The sequence below is a fragment of the Triticum aestivum genome, chromosome 1D (genome assembly GCF_018294505.1).
Source record: "Triticum aestivum cultivar Chinese Spring chromosome 1D, IWGSC CS RefSeq v2.1, whole genome shotgun sequence".
NCBI lineage: Eukaryota > Viridiplantae > Streptophyta > Magnoliopsida > Poales > Poaceae > Triticum > Triticum aestivum.
The window spans coordinates 129366640-129382652 of NC_057796.1; positions in this window are offsets into that span (position 1 = coordinate 129366640).

The window sequence follows — 16013 nt, forward strand, 5'->3', positions numbered from 1 at the left end:
CTCCCTTATCTCCATCGCATCTGAAGCATATCATCTTTGCTGACGAAGGCAAAAGTCAGGTATTGGGTCTAGGTAAGGTTGCGATCTCAAAGGATCGACACGTGGACAAACTCATGCTTGTCGAGTCCTTAGGATACAACCTCATGTCTGTCTCAATGCTTTGTGATCTTGATATGGTTGTTGTCTTTGGCAAGTATCGTTGTGTTGTGATCATAGAAGCTGACCATTCCAAAGTCTTCGAAGGCTTTAGGAGAGGAGACATGTATATTGTTGATTTCTCTACAGGACCACAACCAGCCGTCTGCCTACTTGGAAAAGCTTAAGAAGGCTGGCTATGGCATCGACGACTTGGTCATGCAGGCATGAGGAATTTGCACCCATTTGTGAAGAAGAAGCATGTCATTGGCATTGAGAATGTCAAATTCCTCAAGGATCACTTATGCGGAGCCTGTGAAGCTGGAAAGATGACCAAGGCCAAACATCCAGCAAAGACAATCATAACTACCACTCGACCATTTGAATTGCTTCATATGGATCTCTTTGGTCCTAACCATTATTCTGCAGTTACAAATGATGCATCTCTATATGGCTTTGTTATTGTTGATGATCACTCTCATTACACATGGGTACATATTGTCACTTACAAACATGAGGTGCAGGAAGTCTTCAAACGATTTTCCTCGAGGGCTTCAACCATCTTTGGTGTGAAGATCAAGCACATCAGAAGTGATAATGGAACTGAGTTCAAGAATTCTGGTCTTGATGACTATCTTGATGAACTTGGTATTACTCATGAGTTATCTGCTCCTTATACTCCTCAGAAGAATGGTGTCGTGGAGCGCAAGAACAGGACTCTTGTTGAGATGGCTTGCACTATGCTTGATGAATACAAGACGCCTCGTCGTTTCTGGATTGAGGCAATTGATACTGCTTGCCACATCATCAACACGGTATATCTTCACAAATTCTTCAAGAAGACCGCTTATGAACTCCTCACTGACAAGAAACCCAATGTGAGTTATTTCAAAGTCTTTGGTGCTAAATGTTGGATTAGAGATTCTCATCACAACTCTAAATTTGCACCGAAAGCACATTAAGGTTTTATGCTTGGTTACGGAAAGGACTCGCACACCTAAAGAGTCTTCAACAACGTTCATCACAAAGTTGTTGAAACTGTAGATGTGCGGTTCGATGAAACTAATGGCTCGCAAAGAGAGCACCTACCTTCTGTGATAGATGAACCAGCACCTGAGGAAACTATCAAGTTCAAGGCTACTGAGGATGTCATTCCGACCGAAGAATCTGCTGAAGAATTCATTCCAGAACATGAAGAACATCGAGCTAATGCACCTGAAGGAAATGGTGCTGAAGAAAATGCTGATCAAATTCCTCGACGACAACCAGCTCATCCTCGCATTGCAAACGAAGTGCAGATTGAGAAAATCATCGATGACATTGAAGCACCAGGTCCTCTCACACGCTCAAAAGCTTCACATTTGTCTAACTTTTGTGGGCACTCTGCGTTTGTCTCTATCACAGAGCCCACTAAGGTAGATGAAGCATTTCTGGAGCCTGAGTGGATTCAAGCTATGCAAGAAGAATTACATTAGTTCGAGCTCAACAACGTCTGGGAACTGGTAAAACGGCCAGATCCTCGCAAGCACAATATCATTGGCACAAAGTGGATCTACCGCAACAAGCAAGATGAAAATGGCCTTGTTGTGAGGAATAAGGCACGACTTGTAGCTCAAGGCTACACACAGGTTGAAGGAATTGATTTTGATGAAACTTTTGCACCTGTTGCTAGACTTGAGGCTATTCGCATATTACTTGCTTATGCTAACCATCATGATATCACTCTATATCAAATGGATGTGAAAAGTGCATTCCTCAATGGTAAGCTTGAGGAAGAAGTATATGTTGCTCAACCCCCACGTTTTGAAGATCCAAAGCATCCTGAGAAAGTCTTCAGACTCAATAAGGCCCTCTATGGCCTCAAGCAGGCCCCTCGGGCGTGGTATGATACTTTGAAGGAATTCCTCATGAAGAAAGGCTTCAAACCCGGTCCACTTGACCTACTCTTTTCACTAAATCTTATGATGGTCAATTGTTTGTGTTCCAAATTTATGTTGATGATATTATCTTTGGCTTTACTGACCAACGTTACACTGACGAATTTGGTTATATGATGCGAGAGGAATATGAAATGTCTATAATGGGAGAATTGAAATTCTTCTTAGGTCTTCAAATTCGTCAACAACGCAATGGCATATTCATATCTCAGGAGAAATACCTCAAGGATGTATTGCGGAAATTCGGCATGCAAGATTGCGAAGGCGTCAAAATTCCAATGCCCGCAAATGGCCATCTATGCACTGATGAAAATGGTATTGACTTCGATCAAAAGGTATACCACTCCATGATTGGTTCTTTATTGTATTTATGTGCATCTAGGCAAGATATTATGCTTAGTGTTTGCATGTGTCCCCGATTTCAAGCTACACCGAAGGAATCACACCATAAGGCTGTGAAGCATATTCTTCGATATCTAGCTCACACACCAACACTTGGATTATGGTATCCCAAGGGCTCGGCTTTTGATCTCATTGGATATTCAGACTCTGACTATGCTGGTGATCGTGTGGACAGCAAGTCAACATCTGGCACATGCCATTTCCTCGGACGATCTTTGGTTTGTTGGTCCTCGAAGAAACAGAACTGCGTATCACTGTCTATTGCTGAAGCTAAGTACATTGCCGCTGGTTCTTGCTGTGCTCAATTGCTGTGGATGAAGCAAACTCTCAAGGACTACGGCATCAACATGAAGAATGTGCCTCTCTACTGTGACAATGAAAGTGCAATCAAGGTTGCTCACAACCCAGTTCAGCACGCGAAGACAAAGCACATTCAGATTCGTCATCATTTTCTTCGTTATCATGTGTTGAAGGGCGACATTTCTATTGAGCATGTGAAGACTGAAGAATAGCTAGCCGATATCTTCACAAAGTCCTTGGATGAGAAGAGATTTAGCAAGTTGCGGTGTGAGCTAAATATCTTAGAATCTTCGGATGTTCTTTGAAAAGGACACTCATCCTAACACTTATGCAAAATTGATGACTTAGGTGTGCAACACATGAAGTAAAGTTTTTCTTCAATCAATGAAGAATAACACTCCAAGTGTGAAGAAATTAACGAAGAATTTGATTCTCAGAGCCCTACGACAATTGTACGCGGTGTCTGAAATCATCATTCTTATACGGTGGGTCACGCCAGCACCAAAAGTTGAAAATCTTCAATTTGAGTTTTTCCTCAGTTTTAAAATTCCTCAGTTGTTCAATTTCTTCAACTTTGCATTGTCTTCACTTTCTCTATCATTTTTCTTCATTGGCTATATTTATATATATGAGTTTATGTCCTCTACAGCATTCTCTTATTGCTATTTCTTCAATTTGCTTTTTCTGCTAAGTGAATGTGATCGGACCCTTCTCCCTCTATGCTATACTCAACCCAATCTATTCACAAATTCTTCATGTGCGTTCTATTTTAAACTCGTTCAAAATCTTCACTGTGTCCTTGTCAGCTGAAGAATTTGCGAACGGAACGTTTTACTTATCTTATCTAAATTTTCGGCGTTGCCGCTCAAACCGTTCCACATTCCACGATAACACTTATCTATTCATCCATGATCTCACACGATCGCCACCTCTCAGTATGTGGGTGACACATGTCAAGCGAATGAGAAAGCTCAGGGGCACGTTCGTCCAATTTCTTCGGGCGGACAGTTTTTTCACCGTGGCTATAAATACCCCTCCCTTTCCTCACTTCTCTTTTACTCCACTCGACCTCACTCCAGCTCGAGCTTCTCAAACCCTAGCGCGGCCACTACTTCATCGTCACCGGTGAGGAAGAGCTTCACTGCCTCGACCTCGTCGCCGTCGTACTCGCACCGGCTGCGGATTTATTCACTCCGCCGCCGCTGTAGCTGTCTTCCTCTGCCGAGTTAGGGCGTGGAAGATCTGAACTGATGAACTTCACTTCTACACTTCCCAGTTCGTCGTGTTCTTCATCAAGGGTAATTAAAAGTTACTTTTACTGCCCTCTTTAATTCGAATGATTTCTACAAAATCTTCAAAGGTGTTTTCTTCAAATCCTCACACACTAAAACACCTCACATGTCATCTGTTCTTGATCCGTTTCTCTAAGCAATATTTTTCTTCAAGATTCCTCAATTGTGTGGATTTTTGATCTGTACAACTCTGGAACCTAAGACAAAGAACGCTTAGTGAAATTTTTCAAGACTCATCTGGTCAAATTCCTCAAACTTGTTCTTTTTGAAAAACCTCTGAGAACGCATATGACCTCTCCAAATTCCTCGCAACTATACTCTGTTCACAGGTACACATGTCCGCTGCTGAATCACTAGGTTCTCATCAACATAACTCATTTGCAGCGTTCCTCGAAGAAAAGTTGCACGCCTCTTCAGAAAATTCAGTTGTTCATATTCCTCATCTAAAGAAAATGGCTGACGGTAAGAAGCCACAGAAATGGGGAAAGAGGCCTGAGGTCAACACAACGTTTGAAATCCCTGATGACATTTATGCTGGGTACTTCACACCCCCCGAGGAGGACAAAAATCAGCGCAAGGTGCGCATTCAAAAGATTGAGAGGAGATGGGCAAGAGAGTGGAGGGAGTACAGATATGTTACTCCCAAATACATGAAGAAATTCGTTGTTACCCCTCCATGCTCAAGACCTCCATTGGCACCTGGCCAAGTAGCTGATCCCACCAGCCTCAAGTGAGGTGAGGACTATCCTGAAGAATGGGCCAAGCGCTAGGCCAAACTGGCCAAACTGGCAAAAGAAGCAGTGAGGAAACTTAATGAAGACTCTGCTGCTGCTGCTACCACTCCTGAGGCCTCTGCAAGCAAGCCGAAGAAGGCCATGGCAAAGAAGCCTGCTCATAAGCCAAGTGCTTCACCCTCAATGCCCTCACAGCCAAGTTCCTCAGCAATGCCCTCACGGCTAAGTTCCTCAGCAATGCCCTCATAGTCAGATTCTTCAAATCCCTCACGGCCAACTCCTCAAGCTGCTCCCGCTCCTCCAAAGTCCTCAGCTCCTCTGCCAAAGTCCTCAGCTGATCCAACCAAATCCTCTGCACCTGTGCATCTCGCCACGCGCCAAAGGACAACAGGCATCTCTATTGCCTCAGGAGCTTCTGCTAGTTCCTCAGCTGCACCAAATTCTTCAACTGGCCCCTCTCTGCTGAAGACAAAGGCCACTGCTGGACGTGGCTCCCACCCAAGTCCTCACAAGAAACAAGTCACCTTCCAGGTGCCGTCTGATGAAGACGAAGCTGATGATGAGGAACTTGCCGAAATCATCAGAGACAAACAGCTCAGGGCCGCTAGAGCCAAAGGCACAAATGTGCCTCTACTTTTGGATCCAAAGTTGATCCTTGACTACATTGATCTCTGGCACAAGGACCCCAACACTCCTATGCCTGATTTCAAGCTGACTCCTAGCCAAAGTCATATGCTGACTGCCTTTATCCAAGAAGAAAAATGGAAGTTTGAAAAGGCCAGGTAGATCAAGATAGCGCAGTACAAGAAGGAGCGCTTCCTGAAGAAAAACGTTGTCTCTATGACAACTGAAGAACTTGTCACTATTCAATCAGAGATCAAGAAACCCAATGATGAATTTGACGTATACCGTGATGTCTGGCTTGGAGCCAAATCAGGTTTGTGAAATTGACTGAAAAGTTCACTTCCAATGTTGCAGCCCCAACGCAACAACAAAATCCTCAGGCTGAAGCATCTGCTCAGCCGACTGAAGAAAATGCCAGCACCGCTGATGACATTCAGGCTACTGAAGAAACTCAAAGTACCAGGGCTAACGACTGCATTCCAGCTGCTGAAGAAATTGCCAGGGCAACCACTAGTGTTGCATCTGAAGAAAATGTCAGGACAGCTGAAGCTTCAATGGCTGTGCTTGAAGAAAATGAAGGAGTCAGGGCAACTGCATCAGTTGTGCCTGAAGAAATTCAAAAAAATTCCTCTGCACCTCCTACATCTACCCCAACTCCAATCCTTCCATCTGCGTTAGATGTGAAGAAGACCAAGGCTGCAGAGCGTGCAGCGGTGAAGAAAAGGAAGGCATCAACTTCATTGGATTCTTCAGCTCCGAAGAAGATGAAGCCACTGACTAGCTCATTCGACAACCCAATTGATGTCATTCCTATCACAACCATGCCATCAAAGGACCTTGTTCCTTTTGATGAAGAATATGTGATTCCAAGTGAATCTGATGATGACATTCCTTCTGCTCCTTCGTCAGAGCAGTTGGATGAAGAAATTGAAGCGGATGCAATTGCTACCTCTTGAGCACTGCGTTGGTTGTCCCTTGAAGAGGAAAGGGTGATGCAGCAAAGTAGCGTAAGTATTTCCCTCAGTTTTGAGAACCAAGGTATCAATCCAGTAGGAGGCCACGCACGAGTCCCTCGCACTTACACAAACAAATAAATCCTGGCAACCAACGCGATAAGGGGTTGTCAATCCCTACACAGTCACTTACGAGAGTGAGATCTAATAGATATGATAAGACAATATTTTTGGTATTTTTATGATAAAGATGCAAAGTAAAGAAAGTAAAATAAAAACGGCGTCAGAAATAGCTTGTTGTCCGAAAATTAATATGATGGAAAATAGACCCGGGGGCCATAGGTTTCACTAGTGGCTTCTCTCATGAGCATAAATATTACGGTGGGTGGACAAATTACTATTGAGAAATTGATAGAATTGAGCATAGTTATGAGAATATCTAGGTATGATCATGTATATAGGCATCACGTCTGAGACAAGTAGACCGACTCCTGCCTGCATCTACTACTATTACTCCACACATCGACCGCTATCCAGCATGCATCTAGAGTATTAAGTTCATAAGAATAGAGTAACGCTTTAAGCAAGATGACATGATGTATAGGGATAAACTCATGCAATATGATATAAACCCCATCTTGTTACTCTCGATGGCAACAATACAATACGTTCCTTGCTGCCCCTACTGTCACTGGGAAAGGACACCGCAAGATTGAACCCAAAGCTAAGCACTTCTCCCTTTGCAAGAAAGATCAATCTAGTAGGCCAAACCAAACTGATAATTCGAAGAGACTAGAAAAGATAACCAATCATACATAAAAGAATTCAGAGAAGATTCAAATATTGTTCATAGATAAACTTGATCATAAACCCACAATTCATCGGTCTCAACAAACACACCGCAAAAGAAGATTACATCGAATAGATCTCCACGAGAGAGGGGGAGAACATTGTATTGAGATCCAAAAAGAGAGAAGAAGCCATCTAGCTAATAACTATGGACCCGAAGGTCTGAGGTAAACTACTCACACATCATCGAAGAGGCTATGGTGTTGATGTAGAAGCCCTCCGTGATCGATGCCCCCTCCGGCGGAGCTCCGAAACAGGCCCCAAGATGGGATCTCACGGGTACAGAATGTTGCGGCGGTGGAATTAGGTTTTTGGCTCCGTATCTGGTAGTTTGGGGGTACGTAGGTATATATTGGAGGAAGGAGTACGTCGGTGGAGCAACAGGGGGCCCACGAGGGTGGAGGGCACGCCCTGGGGGGTAGGCGCGCCCCCCTACCTCGTGCCCTCCTGGTTGATGTCTTGACATAGGGTCCAAGTCATTTGAATCACGTTCGTTCCAAAAATCACGTTCCCGAAGGTTTCATTCCGTTTGGACTCCGTTTGATATTCTTTTTCTGCGAAACTCTGAAATAGGCAAAAAAACAGCAATTCTGGACTGGGCCTCCGGTTAATAGGTTAGTCCCAAAAATAATATAAAAGTGTATAATAAAGCCCAATAATGTCCAAAATAGAATATAATATAGCATGGAACAATCAAAAATTATAGATACGTTGGAGACATATCAAGCATCCCCAAGCTTAATTCCTGCTCGTCCTCGAGTAGGTAAATGATAAAAACAGAATTTTTGATGTGGAATGCTACTTGGCATAATTTCAATATAATTCTTCTTATTGTGGCATGAATGTTCAGATTTGATATGATTCAAGATAAAAGTTTAATGTTGACATAAAAACAATAATACTTCAAGCATACTAACTAAGCAATTATGTCTTATCAAAATAATATAGCCAAAGCAAGTTATCCCTACAAAATCATATAGTCTGGCTATGCTCCATCTTCCCCACACAAAATATTCATATCATGTATGACCCCGGTTTTGGCCAAGCAATTGGTTCATACTTTTAACGCGCTTCAGCCTTTTCAACTCTTACGCAATACATGAGCGCAAGCCATGGATATAGCACTATGGTGGAATAAGGTATAATGGTAGGGGTTATGTGGGAAGACAAAAAAAGGAGAAAGTCTCACATCAACGAGGCTAATCAACGGGCTATGGAGATGCCCATCAATTGATGTTAATGCGAGGAGTAGGGATTGCCATGCAACGGATGCACTAGAGCTATAAGTGTATGAAAGCTCAAAAATAAACTAAGTGGGTGTGCATCCAACTTGCTTGCTCATGAAGACCTCGGGCATTTGAGGAAGCCCATCATTGGAATATACAAGCCAAGTTCTATAATGAAATTTCCCACTAGTATATGAAAGTGACAAAATGAGAGACTCTCTATCATGAAGATCACGGTGCTACTTTGAAGCACAAGTGTGGTAAAAGGATAGTAACATTGTCCCTTCTCTCTTTTTCTCTCATCATTTTTTATTTGGGCCTTTTCTCTTTTTCTTATGGCCTCTTTTTTTTATTTAGTCCGGAGTCTCATCCCAACTTGTGAGGGAATCATAGTCTCCATCATCCTTTCCTCACTTGGGACAATGCTCTAATAATGATGATCATCACACTTTTATTTACTTACAACTCATGAATTACAACTCAATACTTAGAACAAAATATGACTCTATATGAATGCCTCCGGCGGTGTACCGGGATATGCAATGAATCAAGAGCGATATGTATCGAAGAATTATGAATGGTGGCTTTGCCACAAATACAATGTCAACTACATGATCATGCAAAGCAATATGACAATAATGGAGTATGTCATGATAAATGAGACGGTGGAAAGTTGCATGGCAATATATCTCGGAATGGCTATGGAAATTCCATGATAGGTAGGTATGGTGGCTGTTTTGAGGAAGATATAAGGAGGTTTATGTGTGATAGAGCATATCATATCACGGGGTTTGGATGCACCGGCAAAGTTTGCACCAACTCTCAAGGTGAGAAAGGGCAATGCGCGGTACCGAAGAGGCTAGAAAATTGCAGAAAGGTAAGTGTGCGTATAATCCATGGACTCACATTAGTCATAAAGAACTCATATACTTATTGCAAAAATTTATTAGCCCTCGATGCAAAGTACTACTACGCATGCTCCTAGGGGAAGGGTTGGTAGGAGTTAACCATCGCGCGATCGCGGCCGCCACACAAAGGAAGACAATCAACAAATACTTCATGCTCCGACTTCGTTACATAACGGTTCACCATACGTGCATGCTACGGGAATCACAAACTCCAACACATGTATTTTTCAATTCCACAATTACTCAACTAGCACAACTATGATATTACTACCTTTATATCTCAAAACGATTATCAAGCATCAAATTTCTCATGATAATAATTAAAGCAAATTTCCATGCTATTTTAAGACTCTCAAAATAATATAAGTGAAGCATGACAGATCAACAGTTTCTATAAAACAAATCCACCACCGTGCTCTAAAAGATATAAGTGAAGCACTAGAGCAAAAACTATATAGCTCAAAAAATATAAGTGAAGCACATAGAGTATTCTAATAAATTCCGAATCAAGTGTAACTCTCTCAAAAGGTGTGTACATAGAGGATGATTGTGGTAAACTAACAAATAAAGACTCAAATAATACAAGACGCTCCAAGCAAAACACATATCATGTGGTGAATAAAAATATAGCTCCAGGTAAAGTTACCGATGGAAGTAGACGAAAGAGGGGATGCCTTCTGGGGCATCCCCAAGCTTTGGCTTTTAGGTGTCCTTAGATTATCTTGGGGTTCCATGGGCATCCCCAAGCTTAGGCTCTTGCCACTCCTTGTTCCATAATCCATCAAATCTTTCACCCAAAACTTGAAAACTTCACAACACAAAACTGAGCAGAAAATCTCGTAAGCTCCGTTAGCGAAAGAAAACAAAAGACCACTTCAAGGTACTGTAATGAACTCATTCTTTATTTATATTGGTGTTAAACCTACTGTATTCCAACTTCTCTATGGTTTATAAACTATTTTACTAGCCATAGATTCATCAAAATAAGCAAACAACACACGAAAAACAGAATCTGTCAAAAACAGAACAGTCTGTAGTAATCTGTAACTAACACAAACTTCTGGAACTCCCAAAATTCAGCCAAAATAGGAAGACCTAGAAAATTTGTTTATTGATCAGCAGCAATTAGAATCAATATTTTATCACGTTCTGGTGATTTTTAACAATTATATTCGTGAACAGAAAGTTTCTGAAATTTACAGCAAGATCAAATAACTGTCATCCAAGAAGATCCTATAGGTTAAAGTTGGCACAAACACCAATTAAAACATAAAAACACATCTAACCAGAGGCTAGATCAAATATTTATTCCTAAACAGAAGCAAAAAGCAAAAAAATTAAAAATAAAATTGGGTTGCCTCCCAACAAGCGCTATCGTTTAACGCCCCTAGCTAGGCATCAAAGCAAGGATAGATCTAGGTATTGCCATCTTTGGTAGGCAATCCATAAGTGGATCTCATAATAGATTAATATGGTAATTTTATTTTCTTTCTAGGGAAGTGTTCCATGCCTTTCCTTAACGGAAATTGGAATCTAATATTTCCTTCCTTCATATCAATAATTGCACCTATCGTTCTAAGGAAAGGTCTACCAAGAATAATAGGACATGAAGGATTGCAATCTATATCAAGAACAATAAAATCTACGGGCACATAATTCCTATTTGCAACAATAATAACATCATTAATTCTTCCCATAGGTTTCTTAATAGTGGAATCCGCAAGGTGCAAGTTTAGAGAGCAATCATCAAAATCACGGAAACCTAGCAAATCGCACAAAGTCTTTGGAATCGTGGAAACACTAGCACCCAAATCACACAAAGCATAGTATTCATGATCTTTAATTTTAATTTTAATAGTAGGTTCCCACTCATCATAGAGTTTTCTAGGGATAGAAACTTCCAACTCTAGTTTTTCTTCGTAAGATTGCGCATCAAAGCATCAATGATATGTTTGGTAAAGGCTTTATTTTGACTATAAGCATGAGGAGAATTTAGCATGGATTACAACAAGGAAATACAATCTATCAAAGAGCAATTATCATAATTAAATTCCTTGAAATCCAAAATAGTGGGTTCATTAATATCTAAGGTTTTGATCTCTTCAATCCCACTTTTATCAATTTTAGCATCAAGATCTGAAAACTCCGAATTTTTGGAACGCCTTCTAGGTAAAGGTGGATCATATTCAGTCCCATCATTATCAAGATTCATATTGCAAAACAAAGATTTAATAGGGGACACATCAATAACTTTTAGATCTTCATCTTTATTTTCATAGAAATTTGAAGAACACGCTTTCACAAAGCAATCTTTCTTAGCACGCATCATAGCGGTTCTTTCTTTGCACTCATCAATGGAAATTCTCATGGCTTTGAGAGACTCATTGATATCATGCTTAGGAGGAATAGATCTAAGTTTTAAAGAATCAACATCAAGAGAAATTCCATCAACGTTCCTAGCCAATTCATCAACTTTAAGCAATTTTTCTTCAAGCAAAGCATTGTAATTCTTTTGCGAATTCATAAATTCCTTAACACTAGTCTCAAAATCAGAAGGCATCTTATTAAAGTTTCCCTAAGAATTGTTGTAGGAATTGCCATAATTATTAGAGGAATTACTAGGATAAGGCCTAGGATTAAAGTTTCCTCTATACGCGTTGTTTCCAAAATTATTCCTACCAACAAAATTCACATCTATAGGTTAATTATTATTCTCAATCAAAGTAGACAAAGGCATATCAATAGGATCAGAAGAAACACTCTTAGTAGCAAATAATTTCATAAGTTGATCCATCTTTCCACTCAAAACATTAATTTCTTCTATCGCATGCACTTTTTTATTAGTAGATCTTTCATTGTGCCATTGAGAATAATTAACCATAATATTATCTAGGAGTTTAGTAGCTTCTCCTAAAGTGATTTCCATAAAAGTGCCTCCCGCGGCCGAATCTAAAAGATTTCTAGAAGCAAAATTCAATCCGGCATAAAAAATTTGTATAATCATCCACAAATTCAAACCATGCGTAAGGCAATTACGTATCATTAATTTCATCCTCTCCCAAGCTTGTGCAACATGTTCATGATCAAGTTGCTTATAATTCATAATATCGTTTCTAAGAGAGATGATCTTAGCGGGAGGAAAATATTTAGAGATAAAAGCATCTTTGCACTTATTCCAAGAATCAATACTATTTTTAGGCAAAGCTGGAAACCAAGCTTTAGCACGATCTCTAAGTGAAAAAGGAAATAGCTTCAATTTAACAATATCATTGTCCACATCTTTAATCTTTTGCATATCACACAAATCAACGAAGCGATTTACATGGGTAGCGGCATCTTCACTAGGAAGGCCGGTGAATTGATCTTTCATGACAAGATTCAACAAAGCAGCATTGATTTCACAAGATTCAGTATCGGTAAGAGGAGCAATAGGAGTGCTAAGAAAATCATTGTTGTTGGTATTGGTGAAGTCACACAATTTAGTATTATCTTGAGACATCGTGACAAACAAGCAATCCAACACACGAGCAAACAAGAAGCAAGCGAAAAAGGCGAACTGAAAAGAGAGGGCGAATAAAACGGCAAGGGTGAAGTGGGGGAGAGGAAAACGAGAGGCAAATGGCAAATAATGTAATGCGGTAGATAAGGGTTTGTGATGGGTACTTGGTATGTTGACTTTTGCATAGACTCCCCGGCAACGGCGCCAGAAATCCTTCTTGCTACCTCTTGAGCACTGTGTTGGTTTTCCCTTGAAGAGGAAAGGGTGATGCAGCAAAGTAGCGTAAGTATTTCCCTCAGTTTTTGAGAACCAAGGTATCAATCCAGTAGGAGGCCACGCACGAGTCCCTCGCACCTACACAAACAAATAAATCCTTGCAACCAACGCGATAAGGGGTTGTCAATCCCTACACGGTCACTTACGAGAGTGAGATCTGATAGATATGATAAGATAATATTTTTGGTATTTTTATGATAAAGATGCAAAGTAAAGAATGTAAAATAAAAACGGCGTCAAAAATAGCTTGTTGTCCGAAAATTAATATGATGGAAAATAGACCCGGGGGGCATAGGTTTCACTAGTGGCTTCTCTCATGAGCATAAATATTACGGTGGGTGAACAAATTACTGTTGAGCAATTGATAGAATTGAGCATAGTTATGAGAATATCTAGGAATGATCATGTATATAGGCATCACGTCCGAGACAAGTAGACCGACTCCTGCCTTCTACTACTATTACTCCACACATCGACAACTATCCAGCATGCATCTAGAGTATTAAGTTCATAAGAACAGAGTAACGCTTTAAGCAAGATGACATGATGTAGAGGGATAATCTCATGCAATATGATATATACCCCATCTTGTTATCCCCGATGGCAACAATACAATACGTGCCTTGCTGCCCCTACTGTCACTGGGAAAGGACACCGCAAGATTGAACCCAAAGCTAAGCACTTCTCCCATTGCAAGAAAGACCAATCTAGTAGGCCAAACCAAACTGATAATTCGAAGAGACTTGCAAAGATAACCAATCATACATAAAAGAATTCAGAGAAGATTCAAATATTGTTCATATATAAACTTGATCATAAACCCACAATTCATCGGTCTCAACAAACACACCGCAAAAGAAGATTACATCGAATAGATCTCCACGAGAGAGGGGGAGAACATTGTATTGAGATCCAAAAAGAGAGAAGAAGCCATCTAGCTAATAACTATGGACCCGAAGGTCTGAGGTAAACTACTCACATATCATCGGAGAGGCTATGGTGTTGATGTAGAAGCCCTCCGTGATCGATGCCCCCTCCGGCGAAGCTCCGGAATAGGTCCCAAGATGGGATCTCACGGGTACAGAAGGTTGCGGCGGTGGAATTAGGTTTTTGGCTCCGTATCTGGTAGTTTGGGGGTACGTAGGTATATATAGGAGGAAGGAGTACGTCGGTGGAGAAACAGGGGGCCCATGAGGGTGGAGGGCGCGCCCTGGGGGGTAGGCGCGCCCCCCTACCTCGTGCCCTCCTAGTTGATGTCTTGACGTAGGGTCCAAGTCCTCTGGATCACGTTCGTTCCAAAAATCGCGTTCCCGAAGGTTTCATTCCGTTTGGACTCCGTTTGATATTCTTTTTCTGTGAAACTCTGAAATAGGCAAAAAAACAGCAATTCTGGGCTGGGCCTCCGGTTAATAGGTTAGTCCCAAAAATAATATAAAAGCGTATAATAAAGCCCAATAATGTCCAAAATAAAATATAATATAGCATGGAATAATCAAAAATTATAGATACGTTGGAGACGTATCAGCAATCCCTTCAAACCCACAAGTCTCATCGCCCATGCCCCAGTTCACTGCTGAAGAGGCTGGCGTTGAAGAACAAGAAGAAGATGAAGATGTGGACATTGGGTGTACAACACCAGTGCTGATGACAACTTTTGGGAAAGTCAGCACCCCAACTCTCCTCTGTTCACACCACTTCAACAAATTCCTCAGTCCCCTGTCAGCACTGAAGTACAAATGGGATCTGAAGAACCTCGTGCAACTCCTTCTGTACATGAAGAGATTCCAGCCACTAGTGCTGAAGAAAATGTAGATGAAGAATTGAAGACCCAGGCTGCCACTGAAGAAGAAGCTGAAATTCCTCAGCCTGTGGAACCTGAGATTGCGATTCCTGAGGTATTAATGCAATTAACTGATACTCATCAGCCCAAGCCAAAGGATCCATTCTCGAAGAAACAAAAATTCAAGGCTGATGACTTCTTCGGCGAGCACGTGTTCTTCACTGATTATAATCCTTATGACTCTGCTCATCTTAGAAGGATGCGCTTCTAGACTGCCAGCCAGGCCAATTTCTATTCTTTACTGCTCTTCAATAAGGACAAAGTCTTCGACCACGAGCATATTCCTCACGTGGACATGGAATCACTGCCTTGCTTCACCCCTGTCCTCAGTGTGCTTCATGACGCAGGCCTCCTCAACTTTTGCTCTGACATTGTTGATTGGAATGAAGAACTTATTCTTCAGTTCTATGCAACGCTGCACATCACAGGAGATGCTGACAATGTGAATACCTGGGTTCTGGACTGGATGACCGAAAACACTCATTATAAAGCACTAGCCTCTGAATTGCTTCATGCCCTGCCAATCAGTCCTCCACCTGAAGGAGCTCGTTGTCTTTACCAAGAGCCTGAACTCACTGCCCATTATATGCAAGTTCTTATGAAGCCTCTGAAGCTTGGTCAAGCCTCAAGGACCAAATTCCTCATGAGGGAATTGCTCTATGTGCCCAGAACTGTCTATCGCATTCTGACAAAGACAATGAGTCCTATCAAGGGCCACGACTCTTCTGATGAAGAAGTCGTTGGCATCATGAAGAATCTGCTATTCAACATCATGCATGGCATCCCTGTCAACTATCACAATTTCTTCATGAGGACTCTGGCAAACGTCGCACTCTCTCCTTTGAGCTGAAGCCTTATGCTCCTTGGATTATGAGATTCCTCAGAACAAGGTCTTCACTCAACTACAAAGCTGATTTTCAGAATCACCTCAGCTACTTGCCCCCAATTGAAGTCCTCAAGCGGACATATTCCTCAGCGGATGAAAAGGGCAAAGCACCTACTGTCATTGATGAAGGCATTCGTCCATTGGATGGTCAG